Below are 25,364 nucleotides of genomic sequence, written 5' to 3' on the forward strand. Positions count from 1 at the left end.
GGAGACCACTGAGCTCACGTCCTCCTCTGCCCTTGCAGCCTGGGGTGGGAGAGGGAAGTACAGGTGACACCTCCCATGCCCATGTGCAAAGAGCACAGCGGGGAAGGGAGGCAGGAAACTTGGTCCCCAGTAAGCTTCCCTCATCTGCCTCCCCCAGGAGCATCAATCAGGCATCTCTTAAGTTTAGAGAAAGCTCATTGTAAATGCATATTAACTCTCACCATGATGAGAAGGCTGATGACAGATTATGCTCACCTTAATGGTGGGGCAGGGCCTTGGTCATCTTTTTAACCCGGTGATTAGTGGGATGTCTGCAGAGAGACACTTAATTAAGGCTTGTTAAATTGCACTGAACAATGTCCCTGATATTTACACACCTGCACTTGGCACTTTCTGAGCTTTTGCATCTACTGTCAGGCAATGAACCAGGCTGGTGGAGCTTCCATCCTGAGCAAGGGCTGCTGATTGCCCTCCTTCATCCCAGCACCAGCAGTCAGCCTGCCCAGACACTCTTCTTTCCTGATTTCCAGGGAGGAGCAGCCTCTGTTTAATGTCCTGAGTGCAGGACAGGGACATTGGAAGGTGCCGAGCTCTGAGCCCTGAGTCGCTGTAAGCCTGAGTCTAGGCCATCAAGCTCCCTGGACCCTGACATCCCTTCCCAGGCATCTGCTGCTACTGCTGAGAAGTGAGGAGCCTTCAGCACAGGCGGGGAGCCATGGCGGATGCTCATTAACTCTGCCAGGGCCTGCATGGCCGGGCTCTTCATGTCAGCTCCCTGGGGCTACATTCTCAGAACCAAACTGTGTTCCTCTTACCACGGACCTCTGGAGGAAGCCCAGGCTTTCTGTCCAGCTCTTTGTTTGCCAAATGCCAAGGGGTTAAAGCCTGAGAGCTGAACTACATCAGTAGGTCAACACACCTCACCCTGGGGTCTGGCATGACCTGGGAGGCAACCTGGCAGACCCACGGTATTTGGCCAGGTTTGTCCATGGCCAAAGGGGCAAGACCTTGAGCCAGCTGCAGTCCCTGGTGGGAGGATGGTGGGCTGGGGCAGGAGGTGCTAGAGCCGGTGGGTCCCATGAGGGATCCTGCTGGGCTGGGAGGGCTCGAGCCCCTGGAAGATTTTCAGGGTCCTCCTGAAGTGTTCCATGACAGTCATTTTTTTCTTAAAGGGGCAAGTCCCAAACTTGGCACTACAGGGGTCCCAGCAGATCAGACCTCTCTCCTCCGCAGGTGGCCTGTGTAGCTTTGCCCTGGGCCTGCCTCCCACCCTTTCTTCCTCACATGCCTCTGGGACAGGCCAGGCAGCTGTAGAGGTTCCAGAATGGCAGCCCTGGGCCCTGAAGAGGGGGATCCCCTACAGAACGAGGGAGCCCTTGGGACCCTCCTGGAGAGACTGGGCTCCTGTTCAGGCTGGAAACAGCCACTGAGCCTTCTTTCTCAAGCAGCCTCTCCCTGGAGTCAGGGTGGCGAGGCCCTGTTTAGTGCTGAGCCTGTTAGGGAATGTCTGTCTGGGCTGGCCTAGGGTTTAAGATAAGAAAATTCATCCATCTTCCCAAAAAACCAGGTCACTGAGGACTCCTAGGTGCAAGAATTAGATCCGACAAGAACATTTCCTGGAGTGATTGTCATTGCTTGGATACCTCACCAGCTGTTTTTTTCTCAATTCAGAATGTTATTACACATGCCCTTTCTGCTCCTAATGATCCTGAGCGTAACCGCCTTGAAGTATCTTAACTGTGTAGACACACGTGCATCCTTCAACAAACAAATCTTGGTTTTTAGACAAAGAAATGCAGCTTGACCCTCTGGAACACTGTTTATCCGGTCTGAATTCTGCCCTAAACCCCGTGAGTTAAAGCCACCTCCATCCTCCAAGCCCTGTCCCCTGTCCAGGCTCAGTCTCCGAATTTTTCTTCACTTTCTCTCTTTCCCACCCCACCCGTACTCCTCCAGCAATTCCTGTCAAGTTCAGCCTCTACCCCTCATTGCAGCCCCTGATGTCCCTCACCTGGACGGGTCAGGTGCACCCATCCCAGCCTGCCTGACTCGAGGAGTCCTCCCTCCCCAGTAGGAGAGAGGGGTTGTTCTAAAACACAAGTGATGCCCCAGCTCCCTGTCCCCTGCCCCTGAGGGTGCCTCATAGGTCCCAGAATAAAATCCATGGCCTCTCTGGGCTCTGTGCCCTTCTGCCACAGTCTCTCTCTGACACAGCTTCTTCCCGCACCTGCCAGGCTTCTGCTCAGGCTGGAGGCTGCCTGCATCCTCACTCGGCTTGTCCTGGGCTCTCTTCTTTTCCACAATGCAGGGGTCGCCGCTGGAAGGATGCTGCAGGGATGTGCATCTTACGTCCTTTCTCCATTGGGACGAAGCTCCTCTGGTAAGGGTCTCAGCTGCTCTGTCCCTGCTCCAGCCCGTATGCCCAGAGCCTAGGATGCACTGTGCAGTACGGCACTCAAGTGGTGCCAGCCCTGCCTCGGCAGGTGTTGGTGGAAGCCACCTCAGGGCCCTGCACAGCTCCCTGTGCCTCTGCCTATGGGCCTCTCCCCAGTCCTCCTACGGAGCCCGTGTGCAACAGCTGTTGCCTCAATTGCAGGGTCTGAGGGTCCTGCCTTGCAACCCTCACCCACAAGCAAGTATGACGCACCTGATTCCTGGAGCTCACACGAGGGGCATGGAACGAGGCTGGTCGCCTCCATGGGCAATGGCTCCTCCTCCCTCAGCAGAGCTGGGGTCTGCCCTATCTCCTTTGACTGACAGGTGAGGCCTCAGCACCAGCTCAGCCAAGACTCACCATCCTCACTCCCCAGATCCAGTCTCTCACAGGCCTAAGGAGGATGAAGAACCGAACTGTCTCATTCAGCTTCGGTGCCTCTCCATGCAGATCACCTCTGTGCAGATGGTGGGGGCGAGAGCCATGTCACCCTCATGCTGGCTGGGACCCCAGCCCGGCCCCCACGGTCCTTCTCTCACACCCACTGCCAGCCTCTGTCTCTCCGCATTGCAGGTGGTGCTGGTGTGGCCTCCTTTCTCTTACTTGCACCTGCGCCTCCCACCAAGGGACCTCCCTTTGCCTCTGGAGAGTCTATACAGCGGTTATCTGCAGCTGCTCCTGTGTCTCTGTGCTGTCCGTGTGGGTCTGTTGGAGGATCTGTTGGGATTTTCTGGCAGAGATCATATTTTTCCTTTGCCCTTAGGCACTGCCGAGGTATAGCAAGGCGTGGCACTGTTACCACTGGGCAGAGATGGAGGGAATGCAGCAGAGGTAGACAGGACACCTGGGCAGGGCGAGCTCAAGCCTGACATGCTGTCAGGATGCCTGGGTGGGAACACTGTGCTCCCAGACTCAGGTCAGCATCAGAGGCCAGTCAGGAGCTGGACGGGAGAGCCAGTCGGGGGCAACACCAGCATTTCAGGCTTTCAGCACCATCGGGGCTCCAGCGGCAGAGCGGGTCCCCCATGGGGATCAGCTGCAGTGGATGGGCTCAGCCAAGGCCTGTTTGATCCATTCACCCAGCCCTTCAGAACCTGCTAGGTGAAGGACCCATCCCATCACGTCCGAGCACCCTGGAGCCCTGTGTTCTGCTCTGAGTCCGTTTGCCAGACAGTGAAGGATGGGGTGGTTCAGCCAAGGTCACTGTGGACAAATCCGCCAGGCAGGTGGCAAGTTGGGAGAGGTTATTTGCAAAATCTAGAATAAATACACAATCCATAGCTAGAGAAAGAAAAAGAAAACTTATAAAAATAGGAGCTTAAATGGAGAAAGGGGGGAAGTGATGTAAAAAGGCTTTGTAAGGGAGAGAAAGCCGACACCAGATGCGTGTTCATTATGGGAGAAATGGGAGTGATGTCTCCAGGGAATTCTCCAGGGTCCCATTCACCTGGCAGGCGCCATAGAGCTAGGTGATGTGGGTGGTGCTGAGGACAGAGGTGGGAGGACACTTGGACAGCTGGCAGGAATGGACTCTGTGGTCCTGGGAGCTGTGGCATCCCTTCCCCACCCCTGTAGTCCCGGGGCACCTGGACCACCTCTCCCTGCAGAGTGGACAGGCACTTCCTCAGATATGTTGCAGGGGAAAGGTCTTACAGGACGTAATGGAGCACACAGATCTCAAAGACAGTGTTGCAAGCATGAGCTTTAGATAAGCTGATTATTACAAATATAAAATACACATATGGAAAACAACAACACATATTTTAGCAAGAGCCCTTAAATAGACTAAAGATGTGTGTTAAAACAGTAACACGGTTTCCTGACACTGGGTGGCGAGGATGGAGGACAATGCACAACAAGTAAGTAAATAAAGACAGACTGTGTGGAACAAGATGCTTGTGTGCCCACACCTGTGTGTAATCTGTATAGTACCCTCCCTTTAAGTACATTTTAATAAAGATCAGTTCCCTTGAGGTGGTGCTGACAAAATTTGACTGACCAATTTTTAAAAACAACAGAGAAACCATGACATGTGAAACATTTCAGGAACTCATCTTTGGGGTAAAGGGAAGCTTTAATCACTAGAGCTGGTTCCATTCATCAAGTGCAATGCACCAGATGTCACTGAGAAATTCACACCACCTCCTCCATAACTGTTGTACCAAAGCTGCAAAGCAGGTTTCATTTCCAAGTTTAAGATGGGACTGCTGTGGTTCAAAGAGGGAAAAGGACTCTCCTGGGATTATCAGTGTACCTGTCAGGGCTCCTGACTCCTCAAGTCTCCCGGGATTATCAGTGTACCTGTCAGGGCTCCTGACTCCTCAAGTCTCCCGGGATTATCAGTGTACCTGTTAGGGCTCCTGATTTCAATTTACTAAAATCTCGAAAAAAAACTGACAATCTGGGAATGTATTATCTTCAATAAGTAAAATATGCAGGCAGGATAAACAGCTTCAGGACTGGTTTGATCCAGCAGCTCAACTTTCATAAAGTTTCATCTGCTTTCTTTCTCTCTCCCAGAAACTCCCAGGGCTATCTAATAGTTCTTCACCCAAACCCAGTTATACAGATTTGGGCCAACCAGGGCTCTGTGATACCTGGATGAATACGGCCAATTTCACCAACACAGCTTCTTGGGCTCCCAGTGGGAAAAGAGACTGTAGGATCCCCCACGTGTCCGCTATAGGCCTTGGTTCGAGCCCAGGTCCGGGTGACTCACCTTTTACAACTCTGAGTTTTGCACGTGGGTGTTGCTCCTTCCTCACTGGTCTCTGGACTCTGTTCAGGCTGGATTTATCTCTCTTATTCCTTCCTCCCTCTCCCCTCTGCAGTGCCCAGGCACACAGGCATCCCTCATGCATCAGACCTGCACAAGCAGAGCCTGGTGACTAAATAAATAATAAAATGAATCGTCGAGGAGTTTTGATGAGGCAATTAGGAAATGTTGAAAGTGGAGAGAGGGGATCGATGAGCAGATAGACTTTAATAGCACATCTAAGACTATAGAAGAGAAAATAATTGGAAACACCACTTTGAACCTGGCCATTGTGGCATCCTGTTATGTCTCAGAGAGGGTAAGAAAGACACCAGGGGCCCTGTGCATTCAGGTCCTCTGCAAGTCACTAGCTGACAAAGTCAATGGTTTGGAACCCGGCACGACAGCCAGTCCTTCAAAGACTCAGGCCTGGCTCACGCCCCGTGCAGCGTGTTTGACAGGGAACCAAAGTGAATTTTAAAGCAAACAGGCCCAAGTCGCAAGCAATCTCCCCTTGTTTTTGGCACAATTGATGTCCACTAATTTCAGGCTTGTTTGGAGGTGTCAGCTCACGCAGAGGTCAACTGCTTTTTGAAAGGTTGGGGAGGATGGTGCCTGAGTGCTTCTTCATTCTTCCCTTCTTGACACAACAGTTAATGCTGGCATAATTAAAGTCCACTGCCACAGTCAAGGGGAATAAACACCAAACACCTCCAGAGAGAAATTATCCAGTCCAGAGCCATTCTCATCACCCTGGTCCGAGGTAGCGCTCAAAAGAGACTAACAACAGGCCAGGCGCGGTGGCTCTCACCTGTAATTCCAGCACTTTGGGAGACTGAGGTGGGCAGATCACCTGAGGTCAGGAGTTCGAGACCATCCTGGCCAACATGGTGAAACCCCGTCTCTACAAAAATACAAAAATTTGCTAGGCGTGATGGTGGGTGACTGTAATCCCAGCTACTCAGGAGGCTGGGGCAGGAGAATTGCTTGAACCCAGGAGGCAGAGGTTGCAGTGAGCCGAGATCGCGCCACTGCACTCTGGCCTGGGTGACACAGCGACAGCGAGACTCCATCTCAAAAAAAAAAAAAAAAAGAAAAAAGAGACTAACAACAACATTTTTCTCTTTCTAGAAACAGAGGCTTACTGTTGTCCAGGCTGGAGTGCAGTGGCTGTTCCCAGGTGCGATCACAGCACACTACAACCTCGAAGTCCTGGACTCCAGAGACCCTCCTGTCCCAGGGTCCTGAGTAGCTGGGACTACAGGTGTGTGCCGCTGCCCTCGGCTTCATAGCAGCCTTTTTAGGTGGAGTGTTGTTTTTGTTTTTGTTTTAGAAATATGGAAGACACTGAAATCTTTAAAGAGAAGAAAATGCCCTTCAGGTGCTGGGGATTGAGTTATTTACGTCAAGGCACATGACTATACCCGGCCACGGGAGGAGGATGGCGAGTCGTGCTTGCAAATATTTGTTCACCCGGCACGTGTCACGAGTGTGTGCTCCGCGCCCATCACCTTTCCAGGTGCTGAGGATGTGGTCGTGAACAAACCCACAACAATCCCTGCCCTTAAGGAGCTTGGATTCTGGTGGAAACAGACACGACATATGTCCAACAAGCATTTGATAAAGTGACACACCGAACAGCTGATAGTCATAAGGTTCTCAGGAGAACACAGCAGGCTGAGCTGGAGTCTTTGATGGGGTGGGGGGATTGAAAAGGTGCATTTGGCCTAAAACTGAAGAGGATGGGAAGGGAGCTCGAACCTTGAAGGAAGGGGTGCCGAATGGGGCCGGGGACACTGAGAAGGCTACTCAGCTGGCTAGGGGGATTGGGGAGGACGGAGGAGGAGGAGGACTGAGAGGACCAAGGTGAGGGAGCTCCAGCAAGCAGGGCTGAGCAGGGTCAAGGGGAGGGCTGGCGCTTCTGCTCGGCCCTGGGAGCGGTGAGAAACGGAGGCCTGGGAGGGTGCTAAGCAGAGGAGGGTGTGGCTGGTTTCTGAAGGGGCCACAGCAAGATGAAACCCACTGCAGCCATACAATCAGGAGCCCTGAGGAGGCTTGAGCCAGGGCAGGGCAGTGGGGCGGGTGGAAGGGTCAGACCCTGCATGCATTTCACAGGCAGGTCTGCAGGCACTGATGAGAGTGTGGTGTGGCCAGAAGAGGAGGTGAGATGGCTGGAAGGTTCTGATCCCTGGAGAGGAAGAACACAGGTGTTATTCTGGATGTAGTGCTGCACGTGTTGTGGTTCTGTGGGGTCAGGGGCTGGTTTGGACACTCTTACTTAAGCCTTCTGGTGAACATCTAGGTGGAAGTGGCAGTGGGAAGGTGGGACGTCCTCAGGGAAGATGTTTGGGTATGAAATTTCTGGGTCCAGGGAACCAGCAGAATGTTCTAGAAGAGGGACAGAACTGGTACAGAATGGTGTGGGGCCACATGGGCCTTCAAGCCAGCCCTGTGCTCTGTGAGTGCGCTGGAAGAATCCGACTGTCGCCAGGCTTCTGCCCAAATGGACTGGGCCCAGTGGTTGGGGTCTGTGTCTCTCTGGCCCCAGCTGTAGGTCTCCTGGGCTGGACTGGTCACATTGCCTCTGTGGACCCTGTACCTGCCCTCCACAGAACCACAGGGGACTCAGCTACCCGGGCCTGGGGCGAGTGGCTCACACCAGGGCTGGCACTGGTGACATCTCAGCAGCCACCTGGCACGAGGTCCCTTCAGCAGAGAAGGGTTCTGGGTGGCCACTCTCCTGCTGCTGTGTGTATACTTTACACATGCTTGCTCCACACGCTCACACACACACACAGGGAACACACATGCACCTCACACTGCTCACATATGCTAACGCATATTCACACACAATCACACCCACACATGCTCTCACATGCACACAAACACAGGTTAGAGCCCACACACTCATGCTCACACACACACCTGTGCACACACACACACACCTGCTGAAGAGTTTGCGGCCGGGCTGACTCTATTCTTCCTGACAACTGGCAGTGACCAGCCCTCACTCTCTGTCCGCTCCTGACCCACGTGTCTGTCCAGATGCTATTCTTCTCCATGTGCCCTGGTCTGTGTCCCATGGCCCCTTCAAGGTGAAGCCAGCACTGCAGTAGCCTGCTATCCACTAGATAAAGACACCAGATTGTCCCATCAGTTTTGTCTGGCCAACCCCACCCCAGGCTCCATCCAGGGAAATGCCCGAGGCCCTGGCACACACCCTGAGATGCAGGCGGGACTCCAGGGACAGGGACCACTCTAGGACAGGCTGCAGCTCAATCCTTACACCTGCAGGCTGATGCCAAACCCCAGGATTAAAAATTAGCCTTCAGTGGTGATTTCAGCAGATTGAGTGTGCCACATTTAGGACTCCCTTTATCCCTAAACCTCCTCATTCTCCAGTCAGGAGCCACTGCCCCACAAGCTGCCCCCTGGAACTGGATGGGAGCATTAGGGAAAGGCCAGGTAGCAGCATTTCATTTGAGACTCTTCCTGCAATTCTGCGGTTTTTAAATTTTATTTATTTTTCTTACCTTGTTGCACTTGTGACAGCTTCTAGGATAATGTGGTGAGGAAAAACCACCTCGCCTCCTTCCCAGTCTCGGGGGGAAGTGAGAAGTTCCCATGTTTCTCACTGTGTTCACTGTAGGATTTTTACAGGTGCAATTTGTCAAGTCAATTCCCCTGTATTCCTAACCTGACAAAAACTTTCATCATAAACGCGGCTGTTGCATCTTATCGGGTGCTTTTTCTGCATCAGGGGGTGTCATTGCAGGATGTCTCTTCAGTTTGCTAATGTGGTGGCCCCATTGATTTATTTTTGAACATTGGACCAGCCTTGCACACCTGGAAGAAATTTTGCTTAGCCTCATTGCGTAATTCTGTATGTCATTGGATTCAATTTGCTAATGTTTTGTTGAAGATTTTCACATTTAAGTTCATGAGAGATATCAGCCCTCAGTTCTTTCTTTTTATGCACCAACATTGTCTGACTTTGCTATCAAATCATGCTAATTTTTATTTAAAATAAATGAGTGTAGGCCGGGCACAGTGGCTCACGCCTGTAATCCCAACACTTTGGGAGGCCGAGGCGGGTGGATCACGAGGTCAGGAGTTCAAGACCAGCCTGGCCAACATAGTGAAACCCCGTCTCTAATAAAAATACAAAAAAAAAAAAAATTAGCCAGGTATGGTGGTGGGCACCTGTAACCCCAGCTATTCCAGAGGCTGAGGCAGGAGAATCACTTGAACCTGGGAGGCATAGGTTGCAGTGAGCTGAGATCGTGCCATTGCACTCCAGCCCGGGCGACAGTGAGAGACTCTGTCTCAGGAAAAAAAAAAATCAAAATAGATGAGTGTAAATCACAATTGAGTGTGTCTGAGTTTCAACAAGAAAGGGAAGGCCAGCTTTAATAATGCTTTAATGGGCAAGAAGCTATGGGCAGATGCATACATCTTCCAACCAGTGACATCGGGACCTGCAGAAATGATGTCATCACCATCACTGTCATCACTGTCATCATTGTCAACACTGATGATCATCCTAGCTCTGGGGCAGAGTATGAGCCAGAATTCTGCACATGTGTATACCTGTTTTCCCATCTGTACTGGTGTCTTGAATGTCTGGTGAATCCTTGCTATGCCAGGATTTAAATGGGAATCTGTCCAAGGTGTTAATACCTGTCTTTTGCTGCAACAAGTTTGCCAGTTACAGGTGAGGAGTTAGTCACCTGTAAACCTCTAAGAAGCCTGGAATAAACCCTTCTGCATAACTAATTCTCAGCTCTAGCCAGACAGCCCTGCTTTAATTTCAGTGAATGCAGAGTCAATGCACCACAGTCATTTCCAAGTCATAAACTCCTCAGAAAGGCCAGGCGGAGATCGGTTAATATGCCAGGCAAGGGGTGAAATATTCCCCCTCGATCGAAGGCCCCAGGAGCGAGCCAGCCTCATGGAGCTGACATGCTTCGTGGGTGGTGGAATCCTGTTGTACAGCTGTACCCGAGGGAGTGAGCAAAGTCTTCTGTCCGCCAAGAAAGAGCTTCACTTTCAGAGTCATCCTGTTACTGGGAAACAGCAGCCTTTCTTAGAGGGAAAAGCAAAGTCCTGCAATTTGGTTTTTCTCTGATGTTGGGTCTCACTGGCCGAGGAAGGAGGCCAAGGCCCAGGCCGATAGATGGTGTCTCAGTGGGCGGCCTGGCCAGTGGGGTTAGATCGCTGACAGTCATTCACATTTCAGAAAAGCAACTGGAGGCAGCATGGCACATATGTGCGTGGACTCAGCAAGTTTCCCCTCCCGTGTGCGTGCCCGGCTGTGTGGGCTGTGGGCGGCCCAGTCAGGACACGGGAAGTAGCTGTGTCTCCAAACTATTGTCTGCAGGAAGACAGGACCAATGCCTCAGGCCGCTCCTCTCGGGCCTGGTTTTATTCATAAAATGAGAAGGCTGGGCAAATCCTGTTTCCCAAAGCACGGCTGCTGAACGCTAGGGTCACCGGCCTCCTCTCGCTCCTCTCACTGCCTGCCGCGGGACTGCCCCTTGCTAACGTGTTTCTGTAAACGACCTTACCTCGATGCACGTTTCAAATTGCAGGTGTCTTAAGCACCCGCGGCCCTGGCATAATGTTTGGCGTCCTATTTAGATTTACGCAACACAGATTAAAGTGATAGGGACACAAAACTTCAAGACCAAATAACCCAGGGAAGAAGAAGGTTCTGAGCATCAGCCACTCCTCTCATGGTCCCCTGGGCCTGCACACAGGGCGCTAGGCCCCGGAGGTGCTATATCCTGCGGTCCCCGGGTCCGGCACATGGGGCGCTAGGCCCTCCAGATGCTATTTCCTGCGGTCTCTGGGGCCGGCACACGGGGCGCTAAGCCCCGGAGGTGCTATTTCCTGCGTTCCCCAGGGCCAGCCAGCACATGGGGCGCTAGGCCCTCCAGATGCTATTTCCTGCAGTCCCCGGGGCCGGTACATGGGGCACTAGGCCCCGGAGGTGCTGTTTCCTGCGGTGCCTGGGGCCGGCACACGGGGCGCTAGGCCCTCCAGATGCTATTTCCTGCCGTCTCTGGGGCCGGCACACGGGGCGCTAGGCCCCGGAGGTGCTATTTCCTGTGGTCCCCGGGGCCGGCACATGGGGCGCTAGGCCCTCCAGATGCTATTTCCTGCCCCCACAGCTACCGACAGGGGCTCCTGCCTACTTTGCTCATGGGACTGTGGAAGAGGAGTTGAGAAGGGGACCAGGGGCCCCTCCATGTGCTGGGAGCAGGAGGAGTCCGCCAACTCTGTGCCTTGTGGAGCAGGAGGCCAGTGACCATCCGTGGAAATATGGGCCGATGTCCCCTGGATCATTCAGGCTCTGTGCTCTGGCCACAGAAACCACAAGTGGAGGTGGCAGGTCTGAACATTCGGCCCCCAGCATCCACAGATGAAGGTAACTCCTTCCTTCTGGGCTGGTGGAGATGCTCAGGGTCCCTACAGACAGAGGGTTCCCAAGTATGTGCTGAAGGGGGGAAGCCTATGAAAAGCTTTTTGAAAACGCCTGCAGGCCTGTAGGGTGTTCGCATCTGAGAGGCCCTTTGGAAGCTAATGACCTTGTGCAGGAAGGGGCAGGGGCACGGGCAGGGCCTGGGGCTGAGGCAGGGGCTGGGGCAGGGGCTAGGGCTGGGGAAAGGCCAGGGGCAGGGGAAGGGGCAGGGCCTGGGGCTGAGGCAGGGGCTGGGGCAGGGGCTGGGGCAGGGGCAGGGGTTGGGGCTGGGCCAGGGGCCGGGGCCGGGACAGGGGCAGGGGCCTGAGCAGGGGCCGGGGCAGGGGTAGGGGTAGGGGCAGGGGCCAGGGCCAGAGCAGGGGCCAGGGCAGGGGCTGGGGCAGAGGCAGGGGCTGGGGCTGAGGCAGGGGCTGGGGCTGGGGCTGGGGCTGGAGGCCTTCACCTTATCCCTGCCCAGACATCCTCAGGGAGAAAGGTCACTTCCTCTTATCTTCAAGGCCATGTGAGGTCCGTACTCCACTCTGAAACATGAGCTTATGATAAAATGACTTCTGACCTTATTTACCTGTTCCTGGATGCTGGCCTCAGGGGGTTGTGCAGCCTGCCTGGGCCCTGGCACTGCAGCCACGTGTCCCTAAGAGCCTGCCCAGTCCCCAGGGTTCTTCAGTGTCCGTCTGACATCACCAGCATTACCTCTGGGCACTGCCTGACCCAAGCGCCCTCCCAGAACTTTGGAATTGGAGTCTCCAGGGGCAGGGCCTGGGTGTTGTATTTTTCTGAGCTCCTGGGCAGGGCTCTGGTCAGTAAATGGAAAAACAGCTGCCTGATGGGGCCAGGGGCTCTCCCTGGAGTCTCTTTGGCTGCCTCGCCTGGTCTGATCCCATAATTAACAATGCCCTGTGTGCCAACCCCTCCAGCAGGTCGCCAGCCCCTCTGGGCACCCACAGGGAATGCATCCTCAGGAAGATGGGAAAGAGGAGGCCCCTGGTGATGACTCCAAATAACAAAAACACACACAAGGTGACAAGGCCGAGTAATTATCACACTGCCTCACAGGCGCTTTGATCTCCTAATCAATTCTTCTGAGAGTCCCACATGGCTCTCTCTGCTTGTCATAATGTAATTTAATTTTTATGTACAGATTTTCCTGAAGGGCATAAATGCATTTTCACTTTATGCCCCAGTAATTCAGTTTTAAACCAAGCATAAAAACTCAATAAGCAGCAAAGAGCTAACTGCATATGCCAGGCCCGTGGCCTTTCACTGTTATTGTTGAATAAGGAAGAAAGCGGGTGGAAATCACATATGAAGTCCACCGAAGATTTTCCATTGTCTGTTAGAAAATCAGCCGGAATTGACAATAATTTGATAGTTCATGCTTGAGAGAGCTCCCGATTGGGAATGTGGGGCCCGGAGATTGGCTGGCAGCGGCAATCATCAGAGATCGGGCTCTCCCTGACCTTGAAACCGTCCTCCTCGCTGAGACTCCGTAATAAATGCAGAGAGGCTCTGTGCCCCGAGTCCTCACCTCCGATAAGCAGGGGTGAAAATGAAAATTCACAGAGACGCCGTGTACGTAGGTTTTTCAATTAGTTTCTCAAATATTGCCTGAGCGGAGGGACCCTGGCGCTGGAGTTGTGCACAGCCCGTGAGATGCCCCAGAAGAACAACGGACAATTACTGCAGGGATCTGAGCAAAACCAGCTTCGTTCGTGGGCCCATGGTACGATCCCTTGTGGGTGATTCGAGCTGGAATTCCCTTGATCCCTGGCACAGACGACGGGTACCTTTGGTTTGAATCAGACTCAGAAGTCTCAGGTCCTTTCCCCACACAGAGCCCCTGACTGGAGCCTTTGCTGAGCTTCTGTGTGTCCTGTGGGAGGTGCACAGCTTTGCAGCTGCGGCCCAGGGTGGGCACACACTGAACATTGGGAAGGGCTTCTTCTACGGAGCCAAAGATGCTCGTTCCCCACCATTTCCTGGGGCTCACAGAAGTGCATCTGCCTAGGTGTGCAGTGGCCGTGTCTTACGGCCTAGGTGTGCAGTGGGGTGTGTCATACAGCCCAGGTGTGCAATGGGCCATGTCCTATGGCCTAGGTGTGTGGTGGGCCCTATCTTATGGCCTAGGTGTGTGGTGGGCTGTGTCATACAGCCTAGGTGTGCAGTGGGGTGTGTCATAAAGCCTAGGTGTGCAGTGGGCTGTGTCTTATGGCCTAGGTGTGTGGTGGGCTGCGCTCCGGGCTGCTGGCTTCTTAGGCTCCCAGCCTGGTTACCTGAGACAGGAAGAAGCCACAAGGGGCTCCCACCCAGTCAGTCCAGCTCCTGAGACACTCAACCAGGCTGCCTTTCCCTTTCCATCTTTTGGGGTCTTTCCAAGTTTGCTTTCTTAAAACGCCCAGGGGTTTTCATGGTGCTCAGCAGGAAAGGAAAGTGAAAAGCAGTCTATCTTTCATCATTGACAATTTTAAACAAGAGATGAAATGAGAAACTCAGCCAAGCCCGCTTTCAGCGGCCTGCAGTGCACATGGAATTGCTGTGTGTCTCTTTGCTCCCTGGAGGCCTGGGCCACAGCTGTGGAATTCCTTAGTCCTGGAGAGCCTCTGCCTGCGGGGGCCGTGCTCAGGAGCTGCATCTGCTTTCCCAGGGGAAGGAGCCTGTCCTGAGAACCGAGCCCCACGGGTTGCGACACACCGTCCTGCGTTGCTCAGAGAATCTAGGTCTGACAGGGAGCGTGTCCTGATCTGTCCCATGAGCAGATTCCTGGAGAAATCACTGGAGAGAAGGTGTGGGTTTTTTCCAGGAATCACACTGGCTTCAGTGCCAGGCAGCTCCCTGGTGCACACAGAGTGAGAGGAACTGTCTGGGCTCTCTAGAGCTGCTGGAGAAACATTCCAGGAAGGAGGGCGAGGAGGCACAACAGCCACTTTGTGTGTTTGTCACTTTGATGCGTGTGCAGGGGTGTCATATTGGTTGTCCTTTGTCTTTCCTGGTGACTGATGAATCCCTGTCCATATGTCTATGGACATTTGGGTTCCCTCCTTCAGAAAGCACCTGTTCACGTCCTTGGCCCATTTGTCTATCAGGTTACATGGCATTTACCAATGTGTAAGATGTTGATTTAAAAAATATAGATCCTGGTTAGGAGGCCTTTGTTGGATATTTGTATCACAAACATCTTCTCTCTGTGGGTATCCTTTTATTTGTAGGTGATGCACAGGAGTTATTTGTCTTTACATAGTTCAATATCTTTTCATATGTGGCTCAAGCCCTGTAAGGAATTGTCACCTAGTTCAATTCATGGACATGTTTTTTCTTCTGCATTTCTTCTGGAAGTGATTTTTGTTCATGATGTGAGAGAGCTTACTTTCAATATGAATAGTCAATTGCCTCTGCATCCGGATTCCCTGTTGCAATGCATTGTCACCCTGGGCGTGGGTCTGATCCTACAGACGTGGACCTGCTCCAAGCTTTCCACCTGGGTTCTGTGGTCTACTGACCTATTAGGGCATCAACATGTCCTTCCTTCCTTACCTCAGCATGCCCTTCCTTCCATACCACACTTTCCTTGTAGGCCTGGATATCAGAGAAGGTGGTGAGAATAGTGTGGACTCAGAATATCTGAGACAAGTCTCAGTTAATTTAGAAAGTTTATTTTGCCAAGGTGGAGGATGCATGCCTGTGACACAGACTCAGGAGGTCCTGACACCATGTGCCCAAGGTGGTCCGGGCACAGCTTGGTTTTATACATTTTAAGGAGACATGAGACATCAATCAGTATATGCAAGAAGTACATTGGTCCCACCCAGAAAGGTGGGGACAACTCCATGCAGAGAGGGGGCTTCCAGGTCACAGGTAGGTGACAGACAGATGGCTGCATTCTTTTGAGTTTCTACTAAGCCTCTCCCAAGGAGGCAATCAGAATATGCATCTATCTCAGTGAGCAGAGAAGCATGCTTGGAATAGAATGGGAGGCAGGATTGTCTTGAGCAGTTCCCAGCTTGACTTTTCCCTTAGCGTAGTAATTTTGAGGCCTCAAGATTTTCCTTTTACAATAGCCAATCTGCTTTACTTAGTTCTGGGTTAATCTTTGCAGCCTTACTGATGACTCTCATTCATACTCCAAGAATTAAAATTCTGGAATGTTCTCAGTCAAATGGACTCGGCTGTCAGAATATCTAATATAAACATTAAGACTTATGTTGTGCACAGGGCCTGGGCTAGGGTTGGAACCACAGCCAGCCTTGAAGTTTCATGATGGGGCCTTTGCACACCTCTGGGTCCCACTGCTGCAGGGGTTTCCTGGGATGGAGGCATCTCACATAGGCGCCTGTGGTTCTCTGCTGTGGGGAAAAGCATGGCCCTGGCTGAGGGAGGGCTGAGAAACCTGCCCCGGGTCTCTCTAGCTTCCGCCCAAGCCTGTCGTTTTCCTGCAGTTCCTGTTACTGGACTCCTGTCCAGTTCCTGACTCCTGTTACTGGAGTCAACCTTTACCATGATTTATGTTGAGCTGGGTTAGTCCTTCCAGCAAATCACCAGACCAGGAGGTGGTCACAGAGCCTTCAAACACCTGCCTCTTCTATGTTGCTTTGGCTGCTCTTGGCTTTTACATATCCACATAAGTTTTAGAAAGAGTTTGCTCAGTTTACACACAGACATGTTGCCTGAATTCTGACAGGGATGAGTTGACTATGAGCCATGGACTAATGAAGGGAAGAAGTTGCATTTTCCCAACATTTGATCTTCCAATCCATGAACATTTCATACTTCTCCATTTACTTAAATCTTTCTTAATTTCTTTCACAGTATTTTGTACTTTTTAGTGTAAACGTCTTACATATTTTTGTTAGATACTCCTTGTAGGAAATTATGAAATATATGACAAGTTTGGATTTCAACTTGGAAACTGTGAGGTTTCATCACTTTCCAAAGCTCTTTTGGGAAAAGAAAAACAAGATACTTAAAGGCTACTAATCTAAAACACTCTCCTAAGGACACACATGCAAGAATATTTATTCTTGTTTACAAAAAAAATTCCTATTTACAAAAATGATGGTGATTTAAAAACTGAGAAAGAAAACCTAACAGAATGGATAAATAAAAGACTGTATACTGATATAATGGGATGCTGTGTATCACTATTTCATAGGGTTTGGCTCTGTGCCCCCAACCAAATCTCATATAGAATTGTAATCCGCAGGGTTGGAGGAGGGGCTGGGTGGAAGTTGACTGGATCATAGGGGCTGACTTCCCCCTTGCTGTTCTTATGATAGTGAGTGAGTTCTCACAAGGTCTGGTTGTTGGAAACTGTGTAGCACTTCCCCCTTGTCTCTTTCTCTCTCTCTCTCTGTCTCTCCTGTCGCCATGTGAAGATGTGCTTGCTTCCGCTTTGCCTTCTGCCATGATTGTAAGTTTCCTGAGGCTCCCCAGCCATGCTCCCTATACAGCCTGTGGAACTGTGAGTTCATTAAACCTCTTTTCTTTATAAATTACCTAGCCTCAGGTCCTTCTTAATAGCAGTGCAAGAATAGACTCATACACTATTAAAATAAATGGTTAAATAAACACCTATAATGTTGAATGAAAAAACAAAATTCCGAGGAGGTTATGACTGATTTTGAAATGTAAAGCACTATAATCTACTATAAATTGTTATAGACATGTAGCACAGTATAAAACTCAAGAGTTGGTGAATGCAAGCCAACTTTGCCATAATTACTCACTCTTTAAAAAGAGCTTTCCTGGAAAGATTTGGATGCAAATATGACTAAATGTTGGCATGTTGAATGTAGTGGTGGACATGGAAGTTCTTGTTATTTTTTTCTTGGTACTCTTTTACATGTTTGAAATATGTCATAATTTTTTTTTTTTGAAAAACCTGACCAATGCTGCAAACAGAACCATTAATTCAGTTTCTAGAGGTTTCCACTCTTGCTTTCTCTCATCGTCTTCTCTTTTATCATCTCAGGCCAAGTGTCAAGGCTGTCATCTTTATCCTGATCTACTTTGAAATTGCTTTTCTGGAAGTTCTAAGCTCTACATCCTGAATGGATACACGGAGGCCATGAAGCAAGCAGGCAGAATCGCCTATTTGTGGGGGCAAATGGAAGGAAAGTGGACTGAGTTCAGAGAGGACTTTCTCAAGAGGGTTTATTAGATAATATTCACCAATGGCAACTGCGGTCGGGCTCAGCTTGGCACAGGGACAGGGGATGAAGTGGTAACACCCAGGCTTTGTCTTCCAGACACTCTCAGTCAAGATAAGTGTCACCTGCCAGCTTCCACTCCAAAAACCAGCCTCCATCTGGCTGCCCATGGTATTTTCAGTGCCTTCTTCCTTTCAGTGACCATGGCTCAACATCCAGCAGCAGGTGCAGTGATGAAAATTCTTTGCTTCCCCCATTGTTAGCCATGCTCCTGAACCTTCTCCTAGGCCTATGTGGGCGTTTCCTTACGAAATCCAGGTTTAGCAAGAGCCTTGCTGAATGAATGTATCCCCCACCTTCAATATCCAATCACCCTCTGTATCTGCTCAGGTTCGTCATCATCCAGGGTAAGGCTCCAGTGGCATCCATGTTGTCCACACTCCAGTTCCATCCATCCCGTCCACACTCCATTTCCATCCATTCAGTCCACACTCCAGTGCAATCCATCCCGTCCACACTCCAGTTCCATCCAATCATCCACATTCCAGTTCCACCCATCCCGTCCACACTCCAGTGCCATCCATCCCGTCCACACTCCAGTTCCATCCATTCCATCCACACTCCAGTGCAATCCAACCCGTCCACTTTCCAGTTCCATCCATCCCGTCCACACTCCAGTGCCATCCATCCCGTCCACACTCCAGTGCCATCCATCCTGTCCACACTCCAGTTCCATCCATTCCGTCCACACTCCAGTGCAATCCATCCCGTCCACACTCCAGTGCAATCCATCCCGTCCACATTCCAGTTCCATCCATCCCGTCCACACTCCAGTGCCATCCATTCTGTCCACACTCCAGTTCCATCCATCCCATCTACACTCCAGTTCCATCCATTCCGTCCACACTCCAGTTCCATCCATCCCATCTACACTCCAGTTCCATCCGTTCCGTCCACACTCCAGTGCAATCCATCCCGTCCACACTCCAGTTCCATCCATTCCATCCCGTCCACACTCCAGTTCCATCCATTCCATCCCGTCCACACTCCAGTTCCATCCATTCCATCCCGTCCACACTCCAGTTCCATCCATTCCGTCCACACTCCAGTGCCATCCATCCCGTCCACACCCCAGTGCCATCCATCCTGTCCACACCCCAGTTCCACCCATTCCGTCCACACTCCAGTTCCATCAATTCCATCCCGTCCACACTCCAGTTCCATCCATCCCGTCCACACTCCAGTTCTATCCATTCTGTCCACACCCCAGTGCCATCCATCCCGTCCATACAATGGTACCAGGCATCTCGTCCACCCTTCAGTGCCATCCATGCCATCCCTGTGCCTCCCCTGGCCACAGATGAGGGCTTTTCCCAGCACTTTTTCCCTCCATGGTCACAAGCTGCTGCTTTTTTCCTGAAAGAAAAACAATCCTAAATTTTGGGTTAGTCATCTCCTTTTTTTTTTTTTTACACAAAATTGTTTGACACCTATAACTCCTATCCCTAAATAATATATTGTTTACATTTGGCTTGTTTTGAACTTCATATAAATGGAATCATACTGAGTGTATTTTTCTATGACTTGTTTTTCCCCCAAATAACACTAACATGTTTTTGAGAATCATCAATGTTTGATATTTGTAGCTAAAATATATTAAATTTTACTTCAATATTATATTTTATGGAGGTGCTATACATGACTCTGTAGAGACCAAGGGAAAACTTATACTTTCTCCTCTGAAAGGTCCCTGAAAATCAGCTGGCAAAATGCAGAGTAGTAGGAGAAAACACCTGCAACATTTATTGTAATGTCCATAGCACAGAGGAATTGCAGGAGAATGATTACTCAGAAGGTGACGCACCTTCCTCCATAGATGAAAAAGAGAGGGAAGATAGACGATTTTTAGGGAGATTCAATGGGCTTGGAGAGCATACAATGGTCTTGAACAAAGTCTGTTGGGCCCCAGATCAGGTGTGTTGACAAAAGTCAGTCTTTCTGTAACATGAGTCAAGGTCATGAACACTCAGGCTGTTGTGTTTCCCTTTGGCAGGTCCTGTTTGTAGGTAGATAAGGGAACTTCAGGGAACAGCCTCATCCTGTGCTTCAGGAGAGATAGAAGATCCTGGGAGTCGGGAGGAAAGTCAGAGAGACCTTGAGGCTGCTTCATGTCAGAGCAAGCTCCGTGTTTCCAGGAAACAACTTATTCTTTCTGCTGTTGCTGGGCGTGGACATTGATTTCAGTTTTTTTGGTCCCATGAAACACACTGCTGTGTACATTCTTGTACATGTCTCTAGTTGCACATACCAGATGTTCTAGAGTATAGATTAACAGGTGGAAAGGCTGGATTATAGGACACGAATGTGTCCAGTTGCACCAGCTAATGCCCGAATGACGTTTTTGTACTGAACTTTCTTTTCTTTTTTCTTTCTGGTATGTGGAATGTTTGCACTTTCTTGGTACAAATCTACTGTCAATCATATGTTTTGCAATTATTCTCTCTCTCTTTGCAACATACTTTTTTCACTTTCCCCATGGTTGCAGAACAGTGTTTCTCAATTTTAATGTAGTTAAAATCATCAGTGTATTGTGTCCTATTTGTACCTCTTGTGTCTTGTTTAAGAAATCTCTCCCCACCCCACAGGCAGTAAAATATTTTCCTGTATTGACTTATAAAATTTGTGACTTTATCTTTCACATTTTAGCCTTTAATCCAAGTTGAATTAATTTTTGTATATGGTGGGAATTGGGATCAAATTTCATTTTTTACAATGAGAATAACCAGCACCATTTATTCAAACATCTAAGTGACAATTCTACTTCCTTCTTTTATTAAGCTATGGTACACACTTCTGTTTCCAGTCTCAATCTGTCCTATTTTATTTTATTTTATTTTATTTTATTATTTTATTTTATTTTATTTTATTTTATTTTATTTTATTTTATTTTATTTTATTTTATTTTTGAGACAGAGTCTCCCTCTGTCACCCAGGCTGGAGTGCAGTGGTGCGATCTTGGCTCACTGCAACCTCCGCCTCCCAGGTTCAAGCGATTCTCCTGCCTCAGCCTTCCGAGTAGCTGGGATTACAGGCATACAATGCACCACCACTCCCAGCTAATTTTTGTATTTTTAGTAGAGACAGGGTTTCTCCATGTTGGCCAGGCTGGTCTTGAACTCCTGACCTTAGGTGATCCAGCTGCCTCGGCCTCCCAAAGTGCTGGGATTACAGGCATGAGCCACCACGCCTGACTTCTGTCCCATTTTAAATGCAGTAGTCAATGCTTCTTATCAAAAAAGAAAAATTAAAAATAAAAGAAGAAGAAAAAAGAAGCACCGAAGGGAGGAAAGGAGAGAGGGAGAGAAAAACAAAGAAAAAGAAAAGATGGGATTTTTACTAGAATTGAATTAATTTCCCTCTATGAGAATTTTACTGATTTTTCTCATTTATCTTGAAGGGAGTCAATGTCTTTAAAATATATATATATATATATATGGCCAGGCACAGTGGCTCACGCCTGTAATCCCAGCATTTTGGAAGGCTGAGGCAGGCAGATCACCTGAGGTCAAGGGTTTGAGACCACCCTGGCCAACATGGTGAAACCCCATCTCTACTAAAAACACAATTAGGCAGGCGTGGTGGTGGGCACCTGTAATCCCAGCTACTCGGGAAGCTGAGGCAGGAGAATTGCTTGAACCCGGGAGGCAGAGGTTGCAGTGAGCTGAGATCGTGCCATTGCACTCCAGCCTGGGCAACAGAGCAAGACTCCGTCTCAAAATAAAATAAAATAAAATAAAATAAAATAAAATAAAATAAAATAAAATAAAATAAAATAAAATAAAATAAAATAAAAAATGTGCAATTCACACATAGACTACATCTCTACAAAATGTCAGGCCTTATTTAATTTTGTCTGAGACGTCTGTGATTTTCCACAAAAATGTGTTCTATACTTTGATTGATTACTTGCACTTTACACTTTTTGACCTTATTGTAAATATTATATCTTTTATTATTCAAATGTTGAATGTTATCAGGTAATTTAAGTGAATTCATTCGGGAAATCATATGATTTTGCTCCTTTAATTTCTTAATATGGAGAAATCCATAAATTGATTTCTATTGTTAAGCCGCCCTCTCATTCCTGGGATAAACTCAACTTGGTGGCGAGAGAGATTTCTTTCTCCATGTTGTTGCGATCCTTTTGCTATTACTGAGGTCTGAGTGTCTGTATTTATGGAAGAGATTATCATGTTTATACCTTTCTCATAATGGAATTGTCTTGTTTGACATTAATGCTATTCTACTATTGTATTAGTCCATTTTCACACTGCTGAAAGGGACATACCCGAGACTGGGTAATTTATAAACAAAAAGAGGTTTCACACGTTCTCACTCATAAGTGGGAGTTGAACAATGAGAACATAGGGACACAGGGAGGGGGGAACATCCCATACTGGGGCCTGTTGGGGGGAAAGGGGAGGGAGAGCATTAGGAGAAATACGTAATACATGTGGGGCTTAAAACCTAGATGATGGGCTGATGGGTACAGAAAACCACCATGGCCCATCTATGCCTATGTAACAAACCTTCACGTTCTGCACATGTACCCCAGAACTTAAAGTACAATAAAAAATAATAAAATAAAACAAAAAGAAAAAGGGGTTTAATGGACTCGCAGTTCCATGTGGCTAGGGAGGCGTCACAATCATGGCAGAAGGTGAAAGGCACATCTTACATGGTGGCAGGCAAGACAGGATGAGAACCAAGTGAAAGGGCTTTCCCCTTATAAAACCATCAGATCTCATGAGACTTACTCACTACCATGAGAACAGTATGGGGGAAACTGCCCCTATGATTCAATTATCTCCCCCTGGGTCCCTCGCACAACACGTGGAAACTGTGGGACTACAATTCAAGATGAGTTGAGGGTGAGGACACAGCCAAACCAGATCAACTCTCTAGGTGCCTGAGTCCCTTAAAATGAGCTGGGAAAACTCACTGTGCATAGGATGACACGTGTGTCTTTTGTTCCACAAATGTTTGGTCAAACTTGCCTTTTAAAAAGCTGAGTCTTGTGCTTTCCTTATGAAAATAATTTTTATCTCTGATTCAATTTCATCAATGGATAATTGGCCCATTACTATTATTTTTTTCACCTCTGCTTCAGTCAGATCTGTTGTCTTTCCTGTGATTTATCTATTCAACCTAATTTTAAATTTTATTGGTATTAAATGATTCACATTATTGTGCTATCTTTTTTAATTTTGGCTGCCTCTAAAGCTATGACCCTTTTCATTCCCAAAAATGTGTACTGTGGGCTGGGCGTGGTGGCTCAACCTGTAATGCCAGCACTTTGGGAGGCTGAGGAGGGTGGATCACCTGAGGTCAGGAGTTCGAGACCAGCCTGGCCAACATGGCAAAACCCCATCTCTATTAAAAATACAAAAAAAAAAAAATAGCCAGGCCTGGTGGTAGGCACCTGTAATAATCCCAGCTACTCCAGAGGCTGAGGCGGGAGAATTGCTTGAACCTGGGAGGCAGAGGTTGCAGTAAGCCGAGATCGTGCCACTGCACTCACCACTGCACTCCAGCCTGGACAACAGAGCGAGACTGTCTCAAAAAAAAAACCCCAAAGTCCATATTGTGGTTTAGCTTTGTTTTCTTGCCCAGTCTTCATGGGAATTTGTAGTTCCATCACTCTTCTCAAAGAACCACCACACGACTCAGTTGGTCTTCATTTGCAAGTTCATTGATTTCTATCTTATTTTCTTCATATTACTTTGATTTTCATTCAATTCTATTTATACATTACTTTTTTGGTTATTAATATTTTAATTAAATATCAACTTATTTAATTATATGATATTAAATTATTCTGTAGAAAAACATGCTCTTTCTTTCCATTTATTCCAACTATTGTTATTTTATAAAGTTTGTTGGCTGGTACTTTTATGTATTTTTGAATTAAAATGCAGTAGAATTGATTTTAGAACATGTATGTACGGTTATGCATCTTAACCAACCAGACCATCAGGATGCAGGGAAGCCCTTCCGTCACCACGAACGTCTCCCTGGAGTCACCCTTCATAGTCACGCCCTCCTCGCTCCCTGATCCATTCTCACCACCATCATCATCCTTCTCAAGAGTGTCACACAAAGAGAAGTTTAGGGTATGTAAGCTTTTAAGGCTGGTTTCTTTCACTCAACATAATTCTTTTGAATTATTCCAAGTCGTTGTCTGTATCGATATCGCACCTGTCATTCCAGCTGAGTGGCATGCATTGCATGATGCCAGTGTATGGGTTCCATCGCGTTCCATCAGGGTATCCCCGAGTATGGATTACAGTTTATCAATTCCCCTGGTGACAGACATTTGGATTGTTGCCGGTATCGGGCTATGGGTAGAGCTGCCATAAGCATTATGCACATTTTTATATAAATATGCATTTCATCTCTCTTGGATAAACACTCGAAAGAGGTATCAAGGGGCACATGTCTGTTTAACTTTTTGAGAAACTGCAAACTCATTTTTACTAGGTTGGCGAAAAAGTAATTGTGGTTTTTGCATTAAAAGTACTTTTAATGGCAACGTTTCATTTTATAAAATAAAAATAGTCTGAACAAAAAGAAAGGAAGGAAGAAGGAAAGAAAGAAAGAAAGAAAGAAAGAAAGAAAGAAAGAAAGAAAGAAAGAAAGAAGAAAAAAGAGGGAGGGAGGGAGGAAGGAAGGAAGGAAGGAAGGCAGGCCTTTTTTTTTTTTTTGAGACAGAGACTCGCCCTGTCGCCCAGGCTGGAGTGCTGCGGCGCAATCTTGGCTCACTGCAACCTCCGCCTCCTGGGTTCAAGCAATTCTCTGCCTCAGCCTCCCAAGTAGCTGGGATTATAGGCAACTGCCACTGTGCCCAGCTAGTTTTTGTATTTTTAGCAGAGATGGGGTTTCACCAACTTGGCCAGGCTGGTCTTGAACTCCTAACCTTGTGATCTGCCCACCTCAGCCTCCCACAGTGCTAGATTACAGGCATGAGCCACTGTGCCCTGTGGAAGGAAGGACTTTTAATGGCAAAAACTGCAATTACTTTTGCACAGCCTAACCACATGGCTATCCCATGTTGCCCTCTCAGCAGCCCCACATGGTAATTCCAGGCATATCCGCGAGCACTGAGAAGAACCAGTGGTTTCCATGTTAGCCGTGCGCACCATGTGCTGTGGTACCTCAACTTGGCTTAACTAGCACTTACCTAATGCCCAATTATGTCGAACGTATTGTCAGGTGCTTTTGTGCCACCTGCATACCTGCTTTGCTGAAGTTTCTGTTCGAGTGTTTTGCCCATTTTTAAATTGTGTTGTTTGTTTTCTTACTGTTGAGCTTCCAGCATTTTTTATGTATTCTGGACACGAGTATTTGTCAGATATGTGGTTTGCAAATATCTTCTCCCGGTCTGTAACTTATCTTTTCACCCACTTAACTGCATCTTTGACAAAGCAATAGCTATTAATATTGATAATTTTCCATTTTTTATTTCTTATTTTTATTTGCATTTATTAT

The sequence above is a fragment of the Gorilla gorilla genome, chromosome 14 (genome assembly GCF_029281585.2).
Source record: "Gorilla gorilla gorilla isolate KB3781 chromosome 14, NHGRI_mGorGor1-v2.1_pri, whole genome shotgun sequence".
Taxonomy (NCBI): domain Eukaryota; kingdom Metazoa; phylum Chordata; class Mammalia; order Primates; family Hominidae; genus Gorilla; species Gorilla gorilla.